At 42.3% G+C, this 27,667-nt stretch overlaps 1 long non-coding RNA gene across 1 annotated transcript; it reads right to left on the minus strand.

The window, feature by feature from the left end:
• Positions 1–7,943: 7,943 nt before the first annotated feature.
• Positions 7,944–27,322, minus strand: LOC135561886 (uncharacterized). Its single transcript, XR_010459739.1, has 2 exons — positions 23,786–27,322; positions 7,944–8,341 (listed from the first exon to the last, which is right to left on the minus strand). It is a non-coding gene; the product is annotated as an uncharacterized LOC135561886 (long non-coding RNA).
• Positions 27,323–27,667: the final 345 nt, after the last annotated feature.

Here is a 27,667-nt window from a genome sequence, read left to right on the forward strand (position 1 = left end):
CCGAGCCCCCAGGAAAATGTCCCGGGGCAAGTTGTGCTGACTTCAGGCAGTGGGTGTGGCAGAACGGGCTCCAGCCCATGATGGCACCAGTAGACCAGTTAACCTGTTTCTCCTACCCCCTACTTTTTCGAACATTCTGTTAAAAATGTATGCATATGATTAGTATGTGTGGATAGAAAACACTCAGACGTTTATAAAACTGGTTAAATCATGGCTGTGACTATAACAGAACGTGCATTTCATCGAAAAGCGTAGGAAAATCTGATCACTGAAAATGGGAAAATATATCCATGCGCCACTAGAACCCATTGTTCAATGTGAACCACATTAAATGGGGCCGAGGTTGCAATACCTACAGCTTCCACATGATGTCAACAGTCTTGTCATCTGCCTACGATTTGTTTCTTGGTCAAACGGACACGAGGCAGCGCATTTCTTCCGGTCTCCGACCGGATATTTTGGTTGAGATTTACCCGGACATTATTTCCAGACGTACAGCTATAGAATATACATCGCCTCGTGATCAATTTGATCGCTTATTAACGTTTACTAATACCTAAAGTTGCATTACAAAAGTATTTCGAAGTGTTTTGTGAAAGTTTATCGTCGACTTTTTTAATTTAAAAAAATGACGTTACGTTATAAAACGCTATTTTTTTCCTTGATCACACAGTCTTCATAGATCGATATCTAGGCTATATATGGACCGATTTAATCGGGAAAAAAAGACCCAATAGTGATGTTTATGGGACATCTAGGAGTGCCAACAAAGAAGATGGTCAAAGGTAATGAATGTTTTATATTTTATTTGTGTGTTTTGTGTAGCGCCGACTATGCTAATTATTTTGTTTACGTCCCCTGCGGGTCTTTTGGGGTGTTACATGCTATCAGATAATAGCTTCTCATGCTTTCGCCGAAAAGCATTTTAAAAATCTAGCTTTAATTCAGTACCCTGCATGTGTATTTTAATGAACGTTTGAGTTTTAACGAGTGCTATTAGCATTTAGCGTAGCGCATTTGCATTTCCAGATGTCTAGATGGGACGCCTGCGTGTCGGGTAGGAGCAAGAGGTTAATGAGGGGATTGTGTCGCTGGAGCCAGGAGAATCCCAATACCACAGGAATGTGAGGGGACTTGATGAGCAGAAACTGGATAGCCTCGCTGTGGTTCCCTGACACATGTAGGTTGGAATGGAGAGGGGCTGAGTGGGGATGTTCAGCTCGGACGCCAGGGTAGCGTCCAAAAAGGTCTCATCGGCCCCAGAGTCAATGAGAACCCGGAGAGATTTGGACTGGTCTCACCACTGTAGAATGGCATGAAAAGGGTTGCGAGCAGGGAAAGCAGGAACGTTCTCCATATGGCCCACCAGAGTACTTGCTCCTACCGGTGAGCCTGGTTTCTTTATAGGACAAGAGGACACGAAATGACCAAGAGTCCCGCAATACAGACAACTCTTTGTGCCGATCCTGTATTGCCGTTCCTCTGGAGACAGCCAACTCTGCCTAGTGGCATAGGCTCAGGAAGCGGTGACTCGGCCGTCTTCAGGCAACCCTCGGGGCAGGTCAGGAAGACTCGCGTTCTCTCGGCATTGAGACCATCAGGAACTTCCAGGCTGACTCAGAGCAAGGTGGGATCCCTGGGTGTCCGAGAAAAATCCAATTGCCTCTCCCTCCTTCGTTCCCGTAATCGCCCATCGATACCGATGGTCAAAGCGATGAGGGAATCGAACTCTGTAGGTAACTCCCGGGCTGCAAGCTCATCCTTGACGACCTCCAAGATGCCGTGCCTCTTGATTCCAAGCACTCTCCACCTCCAAAGTGGGGCAATCCACCGGATAATCAGCTACTCTGCGGGAGTCCTGCCAAAGCTGGATTACCTTCCGGGAGGCCTTTTGCCCGGAGAACGGGGCATCAAAAACCTTCCTCACTTCTCCCACGAACTCCTCCAGACTAGTGCACATGGCCTGCTGTTGTTCCCACATGGCAGAAGCCCAGGTGAGAGCCCTCCCAGACATCAGCATGATGAGGTAGGCTATCTTGGAGCGATCCGAGGGGTAGGAGGAGGGCTAAAGCTCGAAGACGAGGGCACACTGAGCTAGCAACGCCCGACAGGTGCTCAGTTCTCCGTTGAAGTTTTCCAGAGGAGGTAAGCGGGGCTCCCGAGAAGGTGGAGTGACCGACGAGACATAAATGCTAGCAGCTGAGTCGCTGAGGAGCTACAGGTATAAATACACAGGGGATAATGGGGAAGATGGGCGAGACGTGGAGGTGGGTGTAGACAATCACAAGGACAGGAAACAGATCAGGATGTGACAGTTGTGGGTTTACTCTCGACAGTTTTTAAGGTCTAGAAAGGCACAGTAGCAGGCCAGTCTGGCTGTATTTTTAAATCTGATACTGAATCCGCTGTCTCCCAAGTCGTTCTATAATAATGTGGTCACATATGCTCCTGGCAGACTCCGTTATTCAGGATAGCTTAACACATGCACTGCCTCCTCTCCAATCCAATTGACTATTCCTTGCATACCTAGAACATAATGCTTCAATATAGCCTAAATATGTATCATTTAACTTTTCAAATTCAGTACCTTTTATATGTGGCATAAACATAACCAGTCGTATTAGGCTACTTCACAAGTCTCCTGTAGCCATGTGCACATTCATCCAAAATATATGTTATCGTCAAAATGGCTTGACATTAACCCGATTTCCGTCAAACCTTTTTATGCAGTAATGCAGCCTAAATGTCAGATAAATAAATGTCATGACATCATGGGAAAGCATGCAGTTTATTAGGCTACAGATTAAATACATTATGATGAACTTCACAGGGTGGTGAAGTGCGTAGCGATGAGGTTAATGCTCCTGTCAATAAATATGGAGAGTCGTATGATGATATCATGTGATATGATTTGAGGATCGATGCTTGGCTGCCATTTCACAAATAAAAAGAATCTCACAGTTTTGTCCATAATAATCTAATCATGTAGTAGGCTATACCTGCACTGTATCTGCAAGCTGTTATATTGGAAAATGAGAAGAATGTTGGCATGGCCAAATGCCAACAAAACTTCCTATTCAGGTAGGATGCAATTTTGGAACTTACATTTAATTATAATAATTTGTTATATCATTATTATTGTTATCATTGTTATTATTGTAAGAATATTTATCGAAACCAGTTTTTTAAATATGCAAAATGTGTTAGTTTTTTTATTCTGCTGATTTAGCCAAATAAAATTGGATCTGTCTTTTTAATTGTGTGTTCCATATTTAGGATAGTTTAAGATAGGTTGTAAGTAGGTCTGTTATGAAATAAATAGCATTAGCCTATTTCTGTCATTTATAGGGGAAGGTATGCACTTACCTTTGTTGGTAATTGCTGCAACATAGCCTGTTCAAAGTTTTAAACCAGTTCGCTATTGTTTTATTTCATTCTGTTGAGCCATTTCCTTTGGCCAAATTAAGTTGCAAGTGTAATGTTGTGTTTTCTGCAATATAATAGCCTGCTCTTATAATACCTACAAACAATGGCTTGACTTAATTTGATATTACCCCAATAATATTTAGAAACTTTTGTGAATGTTTGTTGTGGGGAAGCTATTATTAAGCTTTAGCTAATGCATGCCTATGATTTAAAGGCAGTGGGCACTGATGCTCCAACTGACTCCAACAGTTGAACTTGAAGTAAGGAAGAATCTCTCAGGTAGGCCAGAGTTACTCCTATAATCTAACAATATATTGCTCATCTTTATACAAAATAACCTTCTTTAAAACCTGTTAAGGCTCAGCAGAATACTGCCCCCTTTGGATGAATTGCGTGCCCATAGTAAACTGAAAACAAATCTGTCCAAAATTGCTAACATATGCATATAATAATGATTATTGGATAGAGAACACTCTAAAGCTTCTAAAACCGTTTGAATTATGTCTGTAAGTATAGCAGAACTCACAGGGCAGGCAATCTCCCAAACTATTTTTGGGAGCCTGAAACTTGGGGCAACTTTGACGTCATCGCCCCCACCCTTCCCAACCAGCTATGGATCTGGAGAAACTTTCTATGTCTTCCACTAGATGTCCTCATTCAGTACAGCATTTAATTGTGCAAATCCCGCGAGTTTTGACCCTTTGGGAGGCGAAAGAGTGGATGTCGCGAGAAAATACCTGGAGACTAGAGCGCACATTTAGGACAGACCTTCCTTTGTTCCAGAATGCCTGAGAAGAAGCACGTTTGTCCGATAGATTTGAGAATGGTTTTGTACGTTTAGAACATCCTAAAGCTTGATTCTGCACTTAGTTTGACCAGTTTAGTCGACATATAATATGTAATTTTGAAGTTTTGATGCGCAACTGTTCGGGACCAGAAGTAATTTTGGAATCATTTCAGCTGGAACTTGAAGCATATGCTAATACAAATTGTCTGTATAGCAGATGCAGTAGCCTTCTGACATTATTAAATGCATGTCGATGTAGTAGCATGCCGCCGGCATATCTCTCTCTTTCTCGATCTCCCTGGGGACAGAGTTTTTCTTTATTTTTACTATATCCTACATTGCAGAATAATAGAGAAGACATCAAAACTATGAAATTGTCACACCTGATCTATTTCACCTGTCTCTGTGATTGTCTCCACCCCCTTCCAGGTGCCGCCCATCTTCCCTATTATCCCCGGTGTATTTATACCTGTGTTCTCTGTTTGTCTGCTGCCAGTTCGTCAAGCTTACCAGCATTTTCCCCTTGAGCCTGTCTGTTTATAGTTCCTGTTTTGTAGCTTTCTTGGTTCTGACCATTCTGCCTGCCCTGACCCTGAGCCTGCCTGCTGTTCTGTACCTTGTCACACCACACTGGATTATTGACCTCTGCCTGCCCTGACCCTGAGACTGCCTGCCGTTCTGTACCTTTTGGCCTCTAATCTGGATTACTGACCTATGCCTGCGCTTGACCTGTTGTTTTGCCTGCCCCCTGTTCTAGTAATAAACTTTTGTTACTTTGACACCGTATTCATCTGGGTCTTCCCTAAAATGTGATAGAAATAACACAAATGGAATGACCTAGTAACCAAATAAGTGTTAAACAAATCAAAATATATTTTATATTTGAGATTCTTTAAATTCACCACCCTTTGCCTTGATGACAGCTTTGCACACTCTTGGCATTCTCTCAACCATCTTAATGAGGTAGTCACCTGGAATGCATTTCAATTAACAGGTGTGCCTTGTTAAAAGTTAATTTGTGGAATTTCCTTCTTAATGCGTTTGAGCCAATCAGTTGTGTTGTGAAAAGGTAGGTGTGGTATACAGAAGATAGCCCTATTTGGTAAAAGACCAAGTGCATATTATGGCAAGAACAGCACAAATAAGCAAAGAGAAACGACTGTCCATCATCACTTTAAAACATGAAGGTCAGTCAATGCGGAAGATTTTAAGAACTTTGAAAGTTTCAAGTGCAGTAGCAAAAATCATCAAGCGCTATAATGAAACTGGCTCTCATGAGGACCGCCACAGGAAAGGAAGACCCAGAGTTACCTCTGCTGCAGAGGATAAGTTCATTAGAGTTACCAGCCTCAGAAATTGCAGCCCAAATAAATGCTCCAAAAAGTTCAACAGACAGACACATCTCAACATCAACTATTCAGAGGAGACTGCGTTAATCAGGCTTTCATCATCGAATTTCTGCAATGAAATCACTACGAAGAACAATCAATAACAAGAAGAGACTTGCTTGGGCCAAGAAACATGAGCAATGGACATTAGACCGGTGGAAATCTGTCCTTTGTTCTTATGAGTCCAAGTTTGAGATTTTTGGTATCAACCTCCGTGTCATTGTGAAATGCAGAGTAGGTGAATGGATGATGTTCGCCTGTGTGGTTCCCACTGTGAAGCATTGAGGAGGAGGTGTGATGGTGTGGAGGGTGGAGACAAGCACAAGGACAGGTGAAACAGATCAGGGCATGACAGGGTGTCTACTTAGAAAAATCAAAAATATAAAACACTTTTTTGGTTATTTCCATATGTGTTATCTCCTAGCTTTGATGTCTTCACTACTATTCTACAACATAGAAAATAGTAAATATAAAGAAAAACCCTCAGTAGGTGTGTCCAAATTTGTGACTGGTACTGTAAATTAGAAGACACTGATTTCACTTGAGGCACCAATCTCATCATGACCTGCTGCTAATATCTTTAAGTTACCAAGTACCACCATCACCTCCATTACATCAAACATGTCGGGTAGCCTTACACAAGGGGGGTAGCCCAAAATAAGTTTGGGGAATTTTGGCCCATTCCTCCTGACAGAGCTGGTGTAACTGACTCAGGTTTATAGGCCTCCTTTTTCGCACACACTTTTTCAGTTCTCACCACAAATTGGTCATTTCTACAAAAATAACGATCTTTGTCCCTATGTGCAGTTGCAACCCTTGTCTGGCATTTTTTATGGCGGTTTTGGAGCAGTGGCTACTTCCTTTCTGAGCGGCCTTTCAGGTTATGTCGATATTGGACTACTGTGGATATAGATACTTTTGTACCTGTTTCCTCCAGCATCTTCACCAGGTCCTTTGCTGTTGTTCTGGGATTGATTTGCACTTTTCGCAACAAAGTACTGTTCATCTCGAGGAGACAGAATGCATCTCCTTCCTGAGCGGTATGGTAGCTACGTGGTCCCATGGTTTTTATACTTGCATACTATTGTTTGTACAGATGAACGTGGTACCTTCAGGCATTTGGAAATTCCTCCCAAGGATGAACCAGACTACCATTTAGTTTTTGAGGTCTTGGCTGATTTCTTTTGATTTTCCCATGATGTCAAGCAAAGAGGCACTGAGTTTGAAGGTAGGCCTTGAAATACATACACAGGTACACCTATGATTGACTTAAATGATGTCAAGTAGCGAATCAGAATAAGCCATGACATCATTTTCTGGAATTTTCCAAGCTGTTTAAAGGCACAGTCAACTTAGTGTGCGTAAACTTCTGACTAAAAAATAAAGTGATTTATAAGTGAAATAATCTGTCTTTAAACAATTGTTGGAAGAATTACTTGTGTCATGCACATAGTAGATGTCCTTACCAACTTGCCAAAACTATAGTTTGTTAACAAGAAATTTGTGGAGTGGTTGAAAAACAAGTTTTAATGACTCCATCCTAAGTGTATGTTAACTTCCTACTTCAACTATACCTCACATGTCTAATGCAACCATACTGTGGTTGCTTCTATATAAGTTGTGTCATACTGCAGCACACCTTGTGGGCTGCCGCAGCATTCTGTGGCACGTCATTTAATTGTCAGCCATTTTTTCTGTTACTGCAAGTTAGTGCTAGTTTGACCACCAGAGGGCATCTTTGAGAAGCATTTCATAGTCTTCCATATTGGCATTTCCAGAGACGCGGGAGACCGGGGTTCAATTCCCCTATGGGGAGGAATGAGTAGGCTGTCCTTGTAAATAAGAACTTGTTCTTGATCTTCTCTAGGGTAGGGGGCAGCATTCGGGATTTTGGATGAAAAGCATGCCCAAATTAAACAGTCTGCTACTAGAGTCCAGAAGATAAGATATGCATGTAACTGGTAGATTTGGATAGAAAACACTCTAAAGTTTCCAAAACTGTTAAAATAGTGTCTGTGTGTATAACAGAACTGATTTAGCAGGTGAAAACCTGAGCAAAATCCATTCAGGAAGTAGTTTTTTTATTTGGTTTTGTAGTTTTCTATTCAATGCCATTACAGTATCCATTGACTTAGGACTCCATTTGCAGTTCCTATGCCTTCCACTAGATGTCAACAGTCTTTAGAAATCGTTTCAGGCTTGTATTCTTATAAATGATGGAGTAAGACCAGTCTGAACTAGTGGACCCTACCGTGTCGCAGAGCTTTTTCATGCGCAAATGCATTTCTGAAATATAATAGATCATTTAGGCTAAAAAACAACCTGAGGATTGAATATAAACATCGTTTGACATAAAATCAAATTTATTTATATAGCCCTTCGTACATCAGCTGATATCTCAAAGTGCTGTACAGAAACCCAGCCTAAAACCCCAAACAGCAAGCAATGCAGGTGTAGAAGCACGGTGGCTAGGAAAAACTCCCTAGAAAGGCCAAAACCTAGGAAGAAACCTAGAGAGGAACCAGGCTATGTGGGGTGGCCAGTCCTCTTCTGGCTGTGCCGGGTGGAGATTATAACAGAACATGGCCTAGATGTTCAAATGTTCATAAATGACCAGCATGGTCGAATAATAATAAGGCAGAACAGTTGAAACTGGAGCAGCAGCACAGCCAGGTGGACTGGGGACAGCAAGGAGTCATCATGTCAGGTAGTCCTGGGGCATGGTCCTAGGGCTCAGGTCCTCCGAGAGAGAGAAAGAAAGAGAGAAGGAGAGAATTAGAGAACGCACACTTAGATTCACACAGGACACCGAATAGGACAGGAGAAGTACTCCAGATATAACAAACTGACCCTAGCCCCCCCGACACATAAACTACTGCAGCATAAATACTGGAGGCTGAGACAGGAGGGGTCAGGAGACACTGTGGCCCCATCCGAGGACACCCCCGGACAGGGCCAAACAGGAAGGATATAACCCCACCCACTTTGCCAAAGCACAGCCCCCACACCACTAGAGGGATATCTTCAACCACCAACTTACCATCCTGAGACAAGGCTGAGTATAGCCCACAAAGATCTCCGCCATGGCACAACCCAAGGGGGGGGCGCCAACCCAGACAGGATGACCACATCAGTGAATCAACCCACTCAGGTGACGCACCCCTTCCAGGGACGGCATGAGAGAACACCAGTAAGCCAGTGACATGTTTCTATGAACTTTACGGATACAATTTGGATTTTTTTTGTCTGATTGTTTTGACTGCGTTTGAGCCTGTGGTTTACTGAAGAAAACGTGCAAAAACTGAGGTTTTTGGATTTAAAGAGAGTTCATCAAACGAATGTCTTCTGATTGCCACCATATGAAGATCATCAAAGGTAAAGGATTCATTTTATCTCTATTTCTAAGTTTTGTCACGTTTCTGCTTGGCTGGTTACTGTTTGTACTAATTTGTCAACTGGGCTATGTTCTGGGCTAGGTATATTCTGGGCTAGGTATGCTTTCGCCCGAAAAGCATTTTATAAATATGACACTGTGGTTGGTGTAACAAGAAGTTAATCTTTAAAACTATGTAAAATATGTTTTGTTTTCTGAATTTTTATGAGCATTTCTGTATTTGAATTTGGCGCTCTGCAATCTCACTGGATGTTGGCCAGATGGGACGCTAACCCTAGAGAGGTTAATTAATTTGATTAATATTATGGTTTCTATTCCATGAAAAAACAAAAACTCTCTGGGTGTCTGTTAGGATGGAATGGAAAATATGGCACTGTATAACATGACGGTCGGCATTAGAGTACTGGGCTATTTAGCTAAAGATCAGGTTTCAATCCCCCAACAGGGAGAAATGAGATATGCAGTTTATATTCTGTATATATGAATTACAAATGAGCTTTACTTAAATCAAGTTTCTAGTCTATTGCATAGTTACAATGTGTAATCATTGTTGTCCCAGGAGCGGGAGTGGTAAACAATGTTGAAGTGTATAAATGTAATACACACATGCAGATTCAGCATCATTAAAATAATGTATTTTGATACACCTGGTATGAATATATTCAATGTACCGGCTACAATGTGGGGATGTCATGCATGGTAATAACTACAGTACATATATATAGGACTTGCATGCTACTTAGTCCATAGGCTTTATTAATGCCATTCAGACTTGAAGTTGACACAACTATAATAGCTGTGGTTCATTGATTGGTATGAATATTAGTTCAGAACTAACGTTTTAGGGTCCATACACAGATCGGCTACATATCCATAAGCATACAGTTATTTTTATCCTCCACTACACAATACGCAAGTAAATAGTTAGCTAGCTATGTTACTTTATCTGCAGTGCACGGCAAGGCAAGCTTACACAATTGTACATTCAATTTGCAGTCAATGCTTTAGCTAGCTAGATTCTTTGCATCCACTGTTTCCCAAGATGACAGCCTGGTTTGCTGGTTTTCTCAGGAGTCCCTAAAACATTAAACAACATGAATTACAATGTCATTCTCATGTCATTACATCAGCTAGCTAGCTGGCTAATGTTAGCTATTCAACTATCTTGCTAAATAGCGATTTTCATAAATTAACTTTATGACTAAAAAATATGCACATTAACTAACATATTCCTCTCAATAGTACATTTTTTCTTGAATCGTTATAACGTATAGTGCTCTAACTCCCCTTTGTGGTGGTCTGGAGCAATGAAGCCTTGATGCTGGATACCTCTAAGTCCCGTGGTGTAAGCTCGCAACTTTTAAAGGAGGAACCACTGTACATTTTGTTAGTTTTATCAATAGGGGTGCACTTCCTATGGAACTCACATTGACACAGTCCACATAACACCACTGAAGACTTCAGAGGGTTATGACATTTAGAGCTATGTGTGTTTTTCTTTCATCAAAATGTGTTTGTTTGGCAGAAACACCTTCTTGAACATGTGAACTTTCATGACCCTTTAATAACAAACTTGTATGCCATCTGTAAATCGGAATAACATGGTTAAATAATGAGCTTAGTTGGTTAAGCTACAGATAAAGCAGCAACCTTCCCGCTAGCCATGATTGGCTGAGATAATGAGTGGGTTGGAAATGCCGAGAGATCAGTTTGGATTGGTATGCCATATAGCACGCTTCTGTCTATTTGAGCTGGTCAGTATGTGTAGGTAATCCTGTCTAACGCAGCTTTATTTTCAATGTATAGTGTTGTAAAACTTAACAAAAGACTCCACTATGCAAGTATCCATTTCAATAGAATGTCACTGCAATAACTGTATCAGAGCACTCTCATCTGAGTGTGAGCGCAGAATAACTGAGGATTTTAAGAACACTCAACACCTGTTGAATATGGCCGGTGTCAGTAAACGTTGCCAAAAAGCGTAATTAAATTGTTGCCAGCAGCACAGTTAGTCACAAATGCTCAGGATGACCTGAAAACAGCCTAACCAGCTCTGCTAGGACGGGTAAAAGGGTAATAGTTTGAGTGGGGGATAAAGCTGTAGATGATTCTTATGGCATTGGACATGGTCAGTGTGAAGAGAGACTTCACACAACGGGCCAAGCAAGCTGTACAAACAAAATGGAAACGACACAGGACATTTTATTTAATGAAAGGGGTTGCAGTCTGCCTTGAAGCTTTCAGCTACAGCTTCAGATATATGTTTCTAATTTTGTCAGAAAGTTATTTTCATTGCAAGTTATAAGGCTTACTGTTAGGTAGCTTAGCTGACTTTAGATGGTCGGCCTGCTAGCTGATGTTAGATGCTTAGCTTGCTAGCTAACATTACATGTACGATCTGTGTGTGGTGATAGCTCAAAAAACCATTTCGCATTGCTAGTTATAGCCTAATGTTAGCTAGCTAGCCAGGTGTGTCTGACAGTGATTACAGCTATCTATTGTATAATAACGCTAAAATATTTGTATCTGAAATTTGTCTTTCAGCATCAGTAGAACTCGCCTGACTCTCCTCCACCAGTCATACAAGGAGAATGGTTTAATAATGCCTCCCTTCAAAAAGAGAGCTGGCCCAAGCAAGCACAGGTTACACCTGAAGCATGAGGACTTGCAGCGAGTGGTGAACTTCAACAATAACGCAGAGAATAATACTCGGGACTCTGACTATATATTAGTTACACAGACTTTTGGCCTCCCATCCTATTCTAACCACCTCTTGCCGGCTTTGTATTCATGTTACCTGATGAAACTGCTGTAAAATATGATCTTGTTGCCATCTAATGCACATTCAAATGTAATATGTCAAGATTGCAGAGCTCTCTCCCTGTCTTCTGCTGTGCCCTGATTGTATTACTGCTGATGATATCTGTAAATGTGCATTTACACCCTGGCCCATCTACTGTTGCTAGGCCCAATTCTGACTAGTGCTCTGATATCTGCTTCACTGATTTCTGCTCTCGTAAAAGCCTGAGTTGTCTGCATGTTAACACTAGAAGCTTATTACCTAAAATGGATCAATTGAAAGTGTTGGTTCACAGCTCCAATCCAAATGTGTTGGTCATTACTGAGACGTGGTTAAGGGAAGAATGTTTTGAATACAGATGTTAACCTTTCCAGTTATAACCTTTTTTTGGCAAGACAGATCTTCCAAAGGTGGGGAAATGGCAATCATTACCAAGGATCATCTTCAGTGCTCTGTCCCCAAATAATTTGATTTGCTGGTTTTAAGCATTAAACTTGCAAATAGTTATTTGAGGTTAACTGTTGCTGGGTGCTATCGTCTCCATCAGCACTGGCCTGTACCCTACCTGCCCTAAACTCTCTCCTGGCCCCTTACACTAAGTATGAATTTGTCCTTCTAGGTGACCTAAACTGGGTCATGCTTAAACCACCTGACCAAGTCCTAAAGCAATGGGACTGCCTAAAAGGCTAATCTCCTCAATGTTATCCTCACAAATAATCCTGATAGGTATCAGTCTGGTGTTTTCTGTAATGACCTTAGTGATCACTGTTTTACAGCCTGTGTTCGTAAGGGCAGCACAGTGAAACGACATGTCCTGATTTGTCACAGACACTTGCTAAAAAACATTAATGATCAAGCCTTCCTTCATGAAGTGGCCTCTAGAATGGTATAGAATCAGCTTGATCCCCTCTGTCGAAGACGCTTGGACAATCTTTTTGTTTTTTTGTAGTGGTATTGTATAAATAAAATGAGAATAAAATGAGAATTGTAGTGGTATTGTATAAATAAAATGAGAATTAAAAACAGGTTCAGCCCCCGGTTAGACTGTGATCTTGGGACACAAGCCAACAACATCCGATGAAATCAGAGGGTGTGCAATTCCAATAAATAATTGTAATATTTAACATTCATCATTTAAAAACTTAAATTCTTGTCAATCGAACTGCGTTGTCCGATTTCAAAAAGGCTTTATGGCGGAAGGATACCATGCTGAGGACGGTGCCCCACATCTACATATTTTTTCAACCAGCACAGGCTTCATAAAATCACAAATAGCGATTTAATAAATCACTTAAGTTTGAAGATTTTCCTCTCTTTGCAATCCCATGGGTCCCAGAATGGTTGTTTTGGTAGTAGTCCACTCCTTCAACCTGAAAACAAAAGCTACAAAAAGCTACTGCTAAACTTCGTCCAAACAAGTAAAACAATGTTTCTATTTAATCCTCAGGTACTCTAAAATGTAAATAAAATATAATATTTTGATACAGAAAGTGGTATGTTAAATAGGAAAGGAAAATTAGTAAGCGCACGCCCTCTCCCTCGCGCGCCGAACGACTGATATTGTTCAGGTGGTCTCCTAACCAAGACTCCAAATACTTGTTCATTCATAGACTGACATCTAGTGGAAGCCATATGAATTGCATTCTGGGAGACGTATTTACAAAGAAACAATAGGTTTCCATAATAAGAGCCTGGGACCTATTGGATGTTGGGGCCTGGGATGTTCTTTGGATTTTTGCCTGCCATATCGATTATGTTATAGTCTCAGACATTATTTGAACAGTTTTAGAAACTTCAAAGTGTTTTATATGCAATGCTACCAATTATATGCACATCCTGGTTTCTGGACCTGAGTAACAGGCAGTTTACTTTGGGCATTTCAGTCAGGTGGAAACTAAATTTTAAAGACCTGGAGAACAAACCCTTCTCCTCATTGCTGCCCATGTCCCTGAATGTTCATGATGTGGTTGTTTGTTACTGACAAGAAGCACATGTCTCCTATCATTATACAACATTATACAACGTGACAGTCATGGGATGGCAGCAGCTTTCCACAACAGTGCTTGTGTCCTGGGTGCCTGGTAATACTATTGCATTATAGTTTTATTTATTTATTTAACTAGGCAAGTCAGTTAAGAACAAATTCTTATTTTGTTGACGGCATACCAAAAGGCAAAATGCCTCCTGCGGGGTCGGGGACAGAACACTACATAAAGAGAGACCTAAGACAGCAACATAGCAAGGCAGCAACACATGACAACTAGAGGTCAACCGATTAATGGGAATGGCCGATTAATTAGGGCATATTTCAAGTTTTCATAACAATTGGAAATCGGTATATATTCTATTTTTGACACCTTTATTTAACTAGGCAAGTCAGTTAAGAACACATTCTTATTTTCAATGACGGCCTAGGAATGGTGGGTTAACTGCCTTGTTCGGGGGGCGAACGACAGATTTTTACCTTGTCAGCTCGGGGATTTTTCTGACTGCGTAAACTCCTGACTGCGTAAATTCTTCTGACTGCGTAAAACTTCTGACTTCATAAACTCCAAACTGCGTTTAAATTCCATTACATTCTTAAATAGATCATCAACCCCTGGCGGATATGGCGGATATGAGGGTTTAAGTGAGACTGCTTATACCAGCACCACCTACTGCCTACTGTATAGACCAATCGGTGCCATTCTTTTTGACCAAGGTACTCATGGCCTCTAGTTTCTGTGTGCCAAATTAGAAAAAGTTACCAATCTATTCTTAACCATGTCAAGACAAAAACAAAATCTAAGAATAGCTTTGAAACCTTAATTATGATCATTAAGCTTCATGGTGTAATTGTCAATAGAACAATTGAATGTAATAATTTGTAATGTGGATGGATTTGAGAAAACAAATGATCTCAGTTTAAAAGCAAAGGGAGACACATCCAACATTGATCAGCTCACAGCAATCAAGTTGTGATCAAACACTGGAATGGACCATAATTAACCTGTTGATCCTACCCCCTACTTTTTCGAACATTCTGTTAAAAATCACGCAACATTTCAGCGCCCTGCTACTCATGCCAGGAATATAGTATATGCATATGATTAGTATGTGTGGATAGAAAACACTCAGACATTTCTGGTTAACTGGTTAAATCACGGCTGTGACTATAACAGAACGTGTGTTTCATCGAAAAGCGCAGGAAAATCTGATCACTGAAAATGGGAAAATATATCAATGCGCCACTTGAACGTATTGTTGAATAGAAACCACATTAAATTGGGCCGAGGTTGCAATACCTACAGCTTCCACACGATGTCAACAGTCTTGTCATTTGCCTGGGCTTTGTTTCTTGGTCAAACGAACAAGAGACAGCCCATTTCTTCCGGTCTCCGACCGGATATTATTTACCCGGACATTATTTCAAGACGTACAGCTATAGAATATACATCGCCTCGTGATCAATTTGATCGATTATTAACGTTTACTAATACCTAAAGTTGCATTACAAAAGTATTTCGAAGTGTTTTGTGAAAGTTTATCGTCGACTTTTTTAATTGAAAAAAATGACGTTGCGTTATAAAACGATGTTTTTTTCCTTGATCACACAGTCTTCATAGATCGATATCTAGGCTATATATGGACCGATTTAATCGAAAAAAAGACCCAATAGTGATGTTTATGGGACATCTAGGAGTGCCAACAAAGAAGATTGTCAAAGGTAATGAATGTTTTATATTTTATTTGTGCGTTTTGTGAAGCGCCGACTATGCTTAATTATTTTGTTTACGTCCCCTGCAGGTCTTTTGGGGCGTTGCATGCTATCAGATAATAGCTTCTCATGCTTTCGCCGAAAAGCATTTTAAAAATCTGACTTGTTGGCTGGATTCACAACGAGTGTAGTTTTAATTCAGTACCCTGCATGTGTGATTTACTGAACGTTTGAGTTTTAACGAGTGCTATTAGCATTTAGCGTAGCGCATTTGCATTTCCAGATGTCTAGATGGGACGCCTGCGTGTCGGGGGGACGCAAGAGGTTAACAAGATGTTTAAACTTTGCTTCAATCCCGAGGGTAAAGGAAAATAAGTGGAGAAAATCTTACTTTTACACTTTGTCCTTCAACCTGGTTGTCACATTCGTCGTATGAAGGAGACCAAGGCGCAGCGTGGTATGTGTAGATTCTCTTTATTAAAAGAATGAACACTGAACAAACTAACAAAATAACAAACGAACCGTGAAGCTATACAATATAGTGCTGACAAGAAACTACACATAGATACGATCCCACATTGGAAAGTGGGAAAAAGGCCTGCCTGAATATGATCCCCAATCAGAGACAACGATAAACAGCTGTCTCTGATTGGGAACCATATCAGGCCAACATAGACATACAAAACCCCTAGACATACAAACAACCCTTTGGTCACACATTGACCTAACCAAAATATATAGAAAACAGAGATATCTAAGGTCAGGGCATGACACTGGTATAGAGTATGGCAGCCAGGATTTTAATTCTGTCTTGCCTTTGCATCCTTTATGCCCCCTGCCCCCTCCCTATCCCCACCTCTGCAATATGATTCTACTCGAATTGCAAAGTCAAATCAATGAGAGGCAGTATGCATTCATTGCAAGCTGGAGAACGCTAGACAGGAAATCAGTTCTCCCTGCCAGTGCCTCTCCTGTAATCTCAGCTCTCCATATCTCCCTATTTTCTCTTCTCTTCTCTCAATCCTCCCCTCTCTTTCTCTTCTCTTCTCTCATCCATCCTCCTCTCATTTCTTCTCCTTTCTTCTCTCAACTCTCCCCTTCTCTCCTCTTTTCCTTTCAGTCCTCTCCTCAGCTCTCTGTTCTCTTCCGTCTCTCCTTGCATAGCTGAAAACTGGAGATTGGATATAATCCTGGCCTTTATTCCATCCCAACCCTTGGAATAACACTCTCCCATAATCCTTATAGTGTCATTTAAAAATATTTTTTTGCCTTTGATTTGCCTTTTTCCTTTGTGTGTTGGAGTAAAATAATATTTTATTTGGGGTTTCTAATGGGTTAAAACAGTTGAACTGAGGAATTTTTAAGTTATATACTTCATTAATATATGGCAATATATTGTATAACTAATTAAAAAGTCCTAGAATCGATGTACTAATCCCAGATTACAACTTTAAACCATGGTTGTCTGAACACTGACAGACCAATGCAGAGGCCTGGTTATCGACTGGCCCCAAGGTTGACTTACCATGGTTTACTTGTTTCTGCTTCCGTCGTGTTATATACTGGGGGTAAAATAGTAATATTTTCTCAGGTATGTACACACACACACAGGCACAAAAGGACGCACACACACACGTATGCACACACACACACACACATATTCACACAGACACAGCCTGCATGTCTGTCTGTTGAATAATGTATGACAGGTCCTCTATTTCAGGGGTTTGAATTCTTCTGCATTAATTCCTACAGCTCTGTCTCTGGTTGTTTCAATGGGGGTGGATAGCAGAGCATGGCTCACAAGAGCCTCTTATTTCAGCAGAGGATGGAAGCAATTAACGAAGGGTGAGCTTGGCGGGCACACACACACACCCACACCCACACACACACTGGGAGCGGGCCAGGATCTCTTTGCATTAATCAGCATTTTACACCAAGTCAGAGAGAACATATGAAAGACGGCCATCTGGTGTAAGCAAACCACACAATCTGACATATTGACAAATCTATTTGTCTATTCCACTCAGGGGGATTCCAAAAATGCATTTTAGAATTCATGAAAGCAGATTTGTAGTTTGTGCATGGATCTGTGGGTTACTCTAGTGGGCTTTAGTCACAGACAACTAATACACCAAATTAATCCTCTGATTTAAATCGATTGAGTTGTGATAGTCGGTTTTCGTGACTAGACAGCTTAATTGTCTTTTAAAGCATTCTGGAGTGCACTGGACTGGTGCTTCTAAATCACATTCTAATCATCCTCTCTACCTTCGTGTTCTGGAACTCTACAGAATGGATGCCTCTATTGCGTTTCTTTCCAACAGAAGCACTTGAGTGGTAATGTATAAGTGGAAGGCTGTTCCTGTATGTATTAGAGTGCTTTAGGCTGCTGAAGCGTACACTACAGTCCCTCACTCTCAGCCTGTTTAGCTGGTACTGAACGCTGTTCAGAACGCTTGCTAATGTGAGGGTCCGCTGAGCCACATAATAAGAAACAACTGAGTGATAATGATCTTCCACTGGAGGAGGGAAAAACAATATCACTCAAAGTGCATTGTCATCGTCCGTTATTCCGTTCATGTTTATTGTGCTGCTGCCTTTGTCTTAGAAGAAGAACAATACTTTATTGTCCATTAACTTGCAGAGAACGGAAATGTATCTTTATTATCACAACCCATCTTCTATCTCCATATACTATAGAAATCCTACAGTATAATTCATTATATGTAATTTATATGCCATATATTGTATCACCGTGTCTCTTGAAGCAAACAACAGTAACACATTACGATGTAAAGGTCAATGGAGTTTGTTCTTGAGTAATTTAATAGGGTCTGGAAAGCGAGTTATGTAAATCTGACTGGCATATGAATCTGATTCCTATTGATTAGGATAAACGTTGTAATATCAGGTTCACTTCACAGGCTGAAGCCAAGGGTTATAATGATATTCTTAATAATGCTTTGCCATTCATCGTGGTTCTACTATGGTGGTCATTGTGGTAAAATGGGTATGGCCATATTACATAGGCCATGTGTTGACTAAAAAGCTGTGAATCATCAATGGTTTTAATTTGTTTAAATATTCTCACCACTTATTTTTAGTGTCTTTTACATTTAACAATTACAATGATGTAAGTGTACAGTCACTGATTCAGAACAAGAGGGTTTCATTTTCTGAGATGAGCAAGGTTAATTTGATTTGAGAATGTCAATTAATTGCACCATGGTAAAGTCTGGTAACATGTTGGAGCAATCAGGCACTGTGGCTTGCGTGGTCTTTGGGGCTTGCTTGCTTACTTGGTTGTTACTTTGCGAAAAAGTTTGCAGAGACTTGACTAGAACATCAAACTGGCTTTGTGGAGAAATTGAAAGAAAAATTGAGGACCCAAAAAATTGAGGACAAAACAATTACACCACAGGATGTTGTATATCATGAATATTGTAATGGAAGAGGTATGTTGAAACCCCTAGCCCTGCTAACAGAACCCCAGCAGCCTAACAAACATCTAAGTGGCACTCTGTGTTTGAGTGCCTCTCAACAGAAATGGCAGTATCACATACTGAACAAAAATATAAACGCAACATGTAAAGTGTTGGTCCCATGTTTCATAAACTGAAATAAAAGATCCTTGAATTTTTCCATATAGACAAAAATCGTATTTCTCTCAAATTTTTGGGAGAAATTTGTTTACATCCCTGTTAATGAACATTTCTCCTTTGCCAAATTAAACCATCCACCTGACAGGTGTGACATATCAAGATCATTACACAGGTGCACCTTTGTGCCAGGGACAATAAAAGGCTACTATAAAATGTGAATTTCTTTCACACAGCACAATTCCACAGATGTCTCAAGTTTTGAGGGAGCGTGCAATTGGCATGCTGCCTGCAGGAATGTCCACCAGAGCTGTTGCCAGAGAATTTAATGTTAATTTCGCTACAATAATGTCACGCCCTGGCCTTAGTTATCTTTGTTTTCTTTATTATTTTGGCTAGGCCAGGGTGTGATATGGGTGATTTATGTGTTTCGTCTTGTCTAGGGTTTTTGTAGATTTATGGGGTTGTGTTCAGTTTAGGTGTCTAGGTAAGTCTATGGTTGCCTAGATTGGTTCTCAATCAGAGGCAGGTGTTTATTGTTGTCTCTGATTGGGAGCCATATTCTTTGGGTATTTTGTGGGTGATTGTTTCCTGTCTTTGTGTTTTATGCACCAGTTAGGACTGTTACGGTTTTCACGTTTATTGTTTTGTAGTTTGGTCATGTTTGAGTTTTCTTATTAAAGAACCATGAACTTCAACCACGCTGCGTTTTGGTCCGCCTCTCCTTCTCAGGAAGAAAATCGTGACAGAATCACCCACCATAACAGGACCAAGCGGCGTGGCAATCAGGACTTCTGGACGTGGGAGGAAATCCTCGACGGGAGAGGACCCTGGGCAAAGCCAGGGGAGTGTCGCCGCCCCAAGGTGCAGCAGGAGAAGCGGCAGCAGGAGCAGCGCAAGGAGGAGTGGACATGGGAGGACGAGTTGGACGGTGATGGACCCTGGACATAGCCGGGGGAATATCGCCGCCCCAAGGCAGAGCTGGAGGCAGCCAAAGCGGAGAGGTGGCGGTTTGAAGAGGCAGCATGGAAGCAGGGCTGGAAACCCGAGTGTCAGCCCCAAACATTTCTTGGGGGGGGCACACAGGAAGTATGGCGAAGCCAGGTAGGAGACCTGCGCCAACTTCCTGTGCTTACCGGAGAGCGAGAGAGACCGGGCTGGCACCGTTTTATGCTGTGGAGCGCACGGTGTCCCCAGTGCGGGTGCATAGCACAGTGTACATACCAGCTCCTCGTATCGGCTAGTGTGGGCATCGAGCCAAGTGCCACGAAGCCGGTTCTACGCATCTGGTCTCCAGTGCGTCTCCTTGGACCTGCGTACATGGCACCAGCCTTACGCATGGTGTCCCTGGTTTGCCTGCACATCCCAGTGCGGGATATTCCACCTTGCCGCACTGGCAGGGCGACCGGGAGAATTCAACCAGGTAAGGTTGGACAGGCTCTGTGATCAAGAGCTCCAGTGCGCCTGCACGGTCCGGTCTATCCAGTGCCACCTCCACGAACCAGCCCTCCGGTGGCAGCCCCCCGCACCAGGCTTCCTGTGCGTGTCCAGAGCCCAGTACTCCCTGTTCCTCCTCCCCGCACTCGCCCTGAGGTGCGTGTCCTCGGCCCAGTACCACCAGCACCAGGCCTACAATGCGCCTCGTCTGTCCAGAGCTGCTAGAGTCTCCCGTCTGTCCAGAGCCGCTAGAGTCTCCCGTCTGTCCAGAGCCGCTAGAGTCTCCCGTCTATCATGAGCCGCCAGAGTCTCCCGTCTATCATGAGCCGCCAGAGTCTCCCGTCTGTCATGAGCCGCCAGAGTCTCCCGTCTGTCATGAGCCGCCAGAGTCTCCCGTCTGTCAGCATGGAGCCGCCAGAGCCGCCAGTCAGCCAGGATCGTCCAGAGCCGCCAGTCAGCCAGGATGTTCCAGAGCCGCCAGTCAGCCAGGATCTTCCAGTGCCGCCAGTCAGCCAGGATCTTCCAGAGCCGCCAGTCAGCCAGGATCTTCCAGTGCCGCCAGTCAGCCAGGATCTTCCAGAGCCGCCAGTCAGCCAGGGTCTTCCAGTGCCGCCAGTCAGCCAGGATCTTCCAGAGCCGCTAGTCAGCCAGGATCTTCCAGAGCCGCCAGTCAGCCAGGATCTTCCAGAGCCGCCAGTCGGCCAGGATCCGCCAGAGTCGCCATTCAGCCAGGATCCGTCAGAGCCACCATTCAGCCAGGATCCGCCATTCAGCCAGGATCCGCCAGGGGCCGCCATTCAGCCAGGATCTGCCAGAGCCGTCAACCAGCCTGAGCTACCTCTCAGTCTTGAGATACCTCAGTCCGGAGCTGCCCCTCAGTCCAGTGGGGCCATTTAGTAGGGTTGCCAATCCTAGGTCGGAGGCAAGGGTCGCCGTTCCTAGGATGCTACAAAAACGGACTAAGACTATGGTGGAGTGGGGTCCACGTCCCACGCCAGAGCCGCCACCGTGGACAGACGCCCACCCAGACCCTCCCCTATGGGTTTAGGTGTGTGGCCGGGAGTCCGCACCTTTGGGGGGGGGTACTGTCACGCCCTGGCCTTAGTTATCTTTGTTTCTTTATTATTTTGGTTAGGCCAGGGTGTGACATGGGTGATTTATGTGTTTCGACTTGTCTAGGGGTTTTTGTAGATTTATGGGGTTGTGTACAGCCATATTCTTTGGGTATTTTGTGGGTGATTGTTTCCTGTCTTTGTGTTTTATGCACCAGTTAGGACTGTTACGGTTTTCACATTTATTGTTTTGTAGTTTGTTCATGTTTGAGTTTTCTTATTAAAGAACCATGAACTTCAACCACGCTGCGTTTTGGTCCGCCTCTCCTTCCCAGGAAGAAAACCGTGACACATAAGCCACCTCCAACATCAATTTGACAGTATGTCCAACCAGCCTCACAACCGCAGACCAAGTGTAACCACACCAACCCAGGACTTCCACATCTGGCTTCTTCACCTTTGAGATCATCTGAGATCAACAGCCCGGACAGCTGATGAAACTGAGGAGTATCTCTGTCTGTAATAAAAACTCATTCTATTTGGCTAGGCCTGGCTCCCCACCCATGGAATTTAATTCAATTGACTGATTTCCTAATATGAACTATTACCCAGTAACATCTTTAAAATTGTTGCATGTTGAGCTTATATTTTTGTTCAGTGTACTTTAACAAGCCATCACATGAAGAATTGAACATAGCAGGGATAGCTTGTCTCTCATACCTTAATAAGTCTATTTGCTCATAGGGTGGTTTCAGAATGCTTTTTAGTTTCCTATAGATTCTTCAGAATTTGAGCAATTCTCTCTAATCACGGTATCTCATGGCACTAACAGCTCTAACTGTGACAGATCAAAAGAAGGAGACTGGTGGAACAACTTTTACTTCCTTTTTACTTCTTCAAACTTTAAATTGGGCTTGAAAGGGAGCAGCAATCTTCTGAAATATATATATATATATAGCATCGCCCAGTCTGACTAGATTTAATCACTCATCTTCTATTTGATACCTCGTCTGACGGTTTTTGTTTTTTTACTTGTTAAATCACTGGGATGTGAAGATGGTGACCCTCATAAAAAATGCACAGTGATGTGCATTGATAGAGACGGTCTATTACAAGGAAAACATTGGTACCTTCCTTGACTTTACACAGACTTTTATTTGATCCCCTCATAAAGGGTGTGTTTACCTCATAAAACAAAGGCTGCTTTAAAATGAGAAATGATGGTTTAGCAGACATCATTGGTCAATGGAAACAGATAATTGTAGGCTACTAGGTAGTTGTAATCTAGCTAGGATGGAGGACAGCAGTGTCCTCTCAAAGATGCTTGATAAGGTAATGCTACTTGAACCCTCTGTAAGGGATGCAAAACAATATTATACTAATAACTTAACAGATGTCATAGACCAACATGTCCCATACTTGTTTTTGGTGTCCCCAAGGGGTGCACATTTAGTTTTTTACCAAGGCGCCACACAGCTGATTCAAGTCATCAATCTTTATCAAGCTTTGATTATTTTAAATCAGCTGTGTAGTGCTAGGGCAAAAACCAAAATGTTCACCCCTTGGGCTCCCCAGGACCGAGTTTGAGAAACACAGTAAAGGCAGTCATCAAGCTTATGTAATAGGCCACCAATAGGTGGTGCCAGACTATTCCACTCTTTGAATTGTTACAGGAGCCAAGGGGATCTCCAAGTCCACACACCTTCAACTGAATTACTATTACAGAGACGTAATTCACACTTATTAACAACTGGCTTTATACAGTCAGCACATGGACTCTTATGATGGAGTGTTTTATAGAGTACTAGTGAAGTCTACCCAATAAGCAAGGATTAAAAACAAGTACAGGGTGTATTGTGAAGACTCATACCAACATTCATCAATTTTGCTGTGTCTTCACTTCCATTGTAAGTAATTCATTTTTTTTTGACACATTGTTCTGAGTTGTTCTCTTTGGGAGCCTGAATATCAGGTTAACGAAAGTATGAATTAATCTTCATTGAATGGAACTGAATGTATTTTTGGTGAGATTGTTCTGAGATGCTGTTTATATGTCAGTCAATTGCCTGAATTGTCCCTATGACAACATCTGTTCATCTTTCAGCTGATGCTGAAAGAGGCAAAGAGAGGAGTAAAGGGAGGAAGAGAAAACAACTACATTAAAGATCATACTTTATACAGGTAGGTAGGTGCAGTAGTTACCTGCTGGGCATCGCTGCCTGTCACACCTTCAATGGTGTCGTAAACCAGCTTGGATTCGGCCTGTGAGGGGCTCCATTCCGGCCCGCAGGTTGTTTGAGTAAGTTTATATTTGGAATTGTTTTTTTTGGGGGGGGAGACACGAGGTCAATATACTTGAAAATGACTAAAACCAAATCTAAACTGTGTCGAAATAATAATGGGCTGATACAGTTCATACAGTTCATACAGTTCACGAGACAATCAGGGAGCTTCGGAAATTCTGACGGCAAGAAAATATAACATATTTTCAGTGCAGCCCTCTGGAACTCGTTTAAGACGAAAATGAGTTTGACACCCCTGCACTAGATGTTAGTTCTTCGTTCCCCAACTCCTGTCCTTCCCCTTTCTCTGCCAGCTCTGTTGTGCCTTTTTCAGCTTCGCTTCTGCCATTCCTGTGCCTTTGAGAAGGCGGATTGTTGGAGTTCCCAAGAAGCCTCTGCATCCCACTTCTACGGGGTAGATGACAGGATTCCAGCCAGCTTCCTTGCACTACGCAGCCAGTTCTGAGTACTCAGCCGCTTCCTTTCAAGGGCAACCTTGTTAGATGAATTTAGTTCTTATGTTTTCACCAATTCAATTAAAAACTCAGTCTGTACCCAGAGTTTGTAAGGTTCTGGGGGAAATGAAACAGACGGAGACCAGCCAAAAATAGTCAGTGACGTTTATTCTCGGGAGCTCTGCATATCATTTCCTGAACATTGGTTGATATACCTCTCATTTCGTCATAAATGTCCCTCCTCCTCTCAGACAATGACAAAGCTGCATTTCAATTCCATTCCAACACATACACATTGGTTATCTTCGGCTACCATATGTTACACAATCTACTGCACGGCCAACGGTTTCTCCCCTCCCTGGTTGAGGACCAGACATATTTCCTGTTGTTAGTTTCACTGTGATCATGAGTTATCTGTTGACCCTTCCTCTTGGCCTATGTACCAACATATTATTTTAATAGACGACAGACCACTCTGTGAATTATATTATAACTCTACGCCCAATGTATACATTATTTAGTCATATTTGCTAAAAATACTTCAACATATCCACCCTTTGACTAAATATTATACATCCAGCACACATCTAGTTTTATTAAAAATATTAAAAAGCACACATCTAATTTTTATTAGAAATATTTATTGTTATCCAAATACAACCTAACAGAAACCAATACATGCATTTACACTGACTGTTCTAGGCCTACATCAGAACTCTTCTTATCGGGATTTTCATTACAATCTTCATCAAAGAAACAGTCTAAACATGAAAACAAGAAACAAACTAAAATCCCTAAACATCAGAAATGGTCTCATCCAACTTAGGCTCTTCGTATGTAAAGGAGCCAGATCCATCTGCTAGGTCTAGAGTCATGTATTTTTCATTCCACTGGTCAGAGCTCGGAATCGGCCCGTAACTCACCATCTGTTGCGTCATCGATTTCCCCAGAGTCCTGGAAATGAGAACCTTTCACACCGGAATCATCCGCACAAAACTAACACAGTCACACAGGTGAAGGTTGCCCAAAACACAGTGATCATGACATTTCTTCATTTCCCAAACACACTATCAAACCAATTTGTTAGAGCATTATCTTCCCCAGTTCTCTGCCAGGGCCTTGGTCACTGATCTGTCTGGAGCTGTGTCATCCCCCCAGTTATCAAGATGCTTGATTCCAATCCAGAACTAATCAAGTAACCCCCTTGGAACTCCAATGCTATTAATGTAAACTCTATTGGCAAAAGATCCTGACGGAGCACTCCTCTCTCTTCTACCGGGCTCTGGGTAAGGGTGAAGGACATGCCTAACTGCACTAGTGCACAACTGCCAGGCCAATTGGGAGGCAGGTTAGGCCACAGTCTTACACCTCCACAAACCACTAAAGATCCACTTTAGGCCTTTCATCTGCCAGTCATGTCCCTCATTGTCCCGTCGATTGTAACATTCTCTGTCCTATTGCATGTTATTACTTCCCCTACGTCCCATCCGTGTGATGTAGCGAGCCATACCATAATAATGTCCTCCTGTAACTGTGAAAGGGTGAAGTCTGGCTGTAATCGGCACATAGGGATATAGATAATGCAACTGTCACTGTCTGGCTTTCCTGCCCTCATGAACAGCTTTACCATACCGGCCATTCCCCTGGGTGCATCAATTCCATCAAATGGAAAGGGAATGGTTGTCAACTGAGGTTTTGCTGTGGCGCAGGCCTAACATTCTTTTTACGCTATTGATCTGGCTGTATACTGAATCTATTCTAACCATAGGTTAGAACCCCATAACCAGTTTCCACCTCAATCACTTCCTTAAGATCTTTTGTCTGCACTATCCGCACCGGCCCTTGGCTCAGGACGACTCTGCTGTTAGTATCTGTTTTTTTCTGGGGTTCTGCTTGTATTCTGGCTGACTATAGAGCTATCATCTGCCCTAACTTCTACTTCCAGGAATGGCACTAGGGTGTCAACTGAAACCTTTACCTTCACTATACTCCACCTCCTTCCATACTGGGTATGTGGATTCATATAGCCCTCTCTCACTGTGTGAGCTATGACCTGTGTCCATGAACTACACAGGGACCTGTACAGATATTTTCCATAATGGCTCATAGTCCTAGACTGCCAAGGAGTCAGAGACCCCATTTGGTCTACATAGGACTCAACTGAGACATCCTTCCCAATCTCCACTCTCACTTCCTGTTTATCCAGATTAAGTGATCTCTTATGCTTGGTTAATACAACATCCTCATCGTCTAACTATGGATCAAGTTACCATCTGAATTCTCGGATGGGTCATGGTGTATTAAGGAATATATTGCTCCCACAATAAGACAGCTCAGACCAACCAGCACTCCTGTAAAGCCCCACCATTTCCCAGAGAACATATCATCAGCCAGAGGCCAAGCCATACTTTCACTTCTATGAACGCTCACAGCGGGGAAAGGTCGGGTATAAAGGAATCTACCCCTGTGATTGTTCGACAGTGTTAGTGTGTCTTACCCTCCTACAATGTGTGATATGCACCCAGGTAGCTCTTTCAGCTATTCTCAACGTGAAGGCTGTCACCGGGAATACTTGGTATGGCCCCTCCCAACAGGGCTGCTTCCCGTCTATTCTCCTCAGGGACTGGATTGAGTGAATCGCCTTCTCCTGTATTTCACCTGTAGTGTATAAAATCTTGGACATACAGGTTTGGTTACCAAACAGTTTCTCATTTGTTCTGTCTGATGATATCTTTAACTTCTATGCCTAATTGTTAGCTAGAATTTTTTATTTAATAGTTTATTATCCAATAGGCCACAAAGTGTCCTATCCTAGACCACAACTACCCATCCCCCCTTTGATACCTGGCTCTGCCCAGGTATCAATACAACAGCCTATTTAAACCGTAACTAAGGTAAAATAGGTAGGTACCCTTTGTGCCAAATTCCTCCTTTATCAGCGGCTCCCATCTTAACCCATCTAGTAACTTCCTTAATCTGAGCTCTAAGCTGACTTTCCTTCAGTAATTCTGTGTCAATACTAACTTCCTCTTTCAAGTGAGATTCTGTGTATGGGTGTTGTTTTCTGACCGCTCTCTTTGTTTCCTCATATGCCCTTTCACATTTACAAACGGCTACTGTCTTTGGTAATAAAACTGCCTTTAGTAAATTCAAAATTAGCTTCTCATGGGTAATGGGTTTACCCGCCGTGGTGACCATACCCCTGTTTCTTCACTGAGCTGCAAATACACGGACAGTGTTAAAAGCCTAAGCACTATCGATATGTATCGTAATGTATTTACCCTTTCCCAATTCACAAGCCCTGGTAAGGGCAACAATTTCAGCTTGTCGAGCAGAGTAATTCTTTG

Source organism: Oncorhynchus nerka, linkage group LG18 (genome assembly GCF_034236695.1).
Source record: "Oncorhynchus nerka isolate Pitt River linkage group LG18, Oner_Uvic_2.0, whole genome shotgun sequence".
In the NCBI taxonomy this organism is placed as follows: domain Eukaryota; kingdom Metazoa; phylum Chordata; class Actinopteri; order Salmoniformes; family Salmonidae; genus Oncorhynchus; species Oncorhynchus nerka.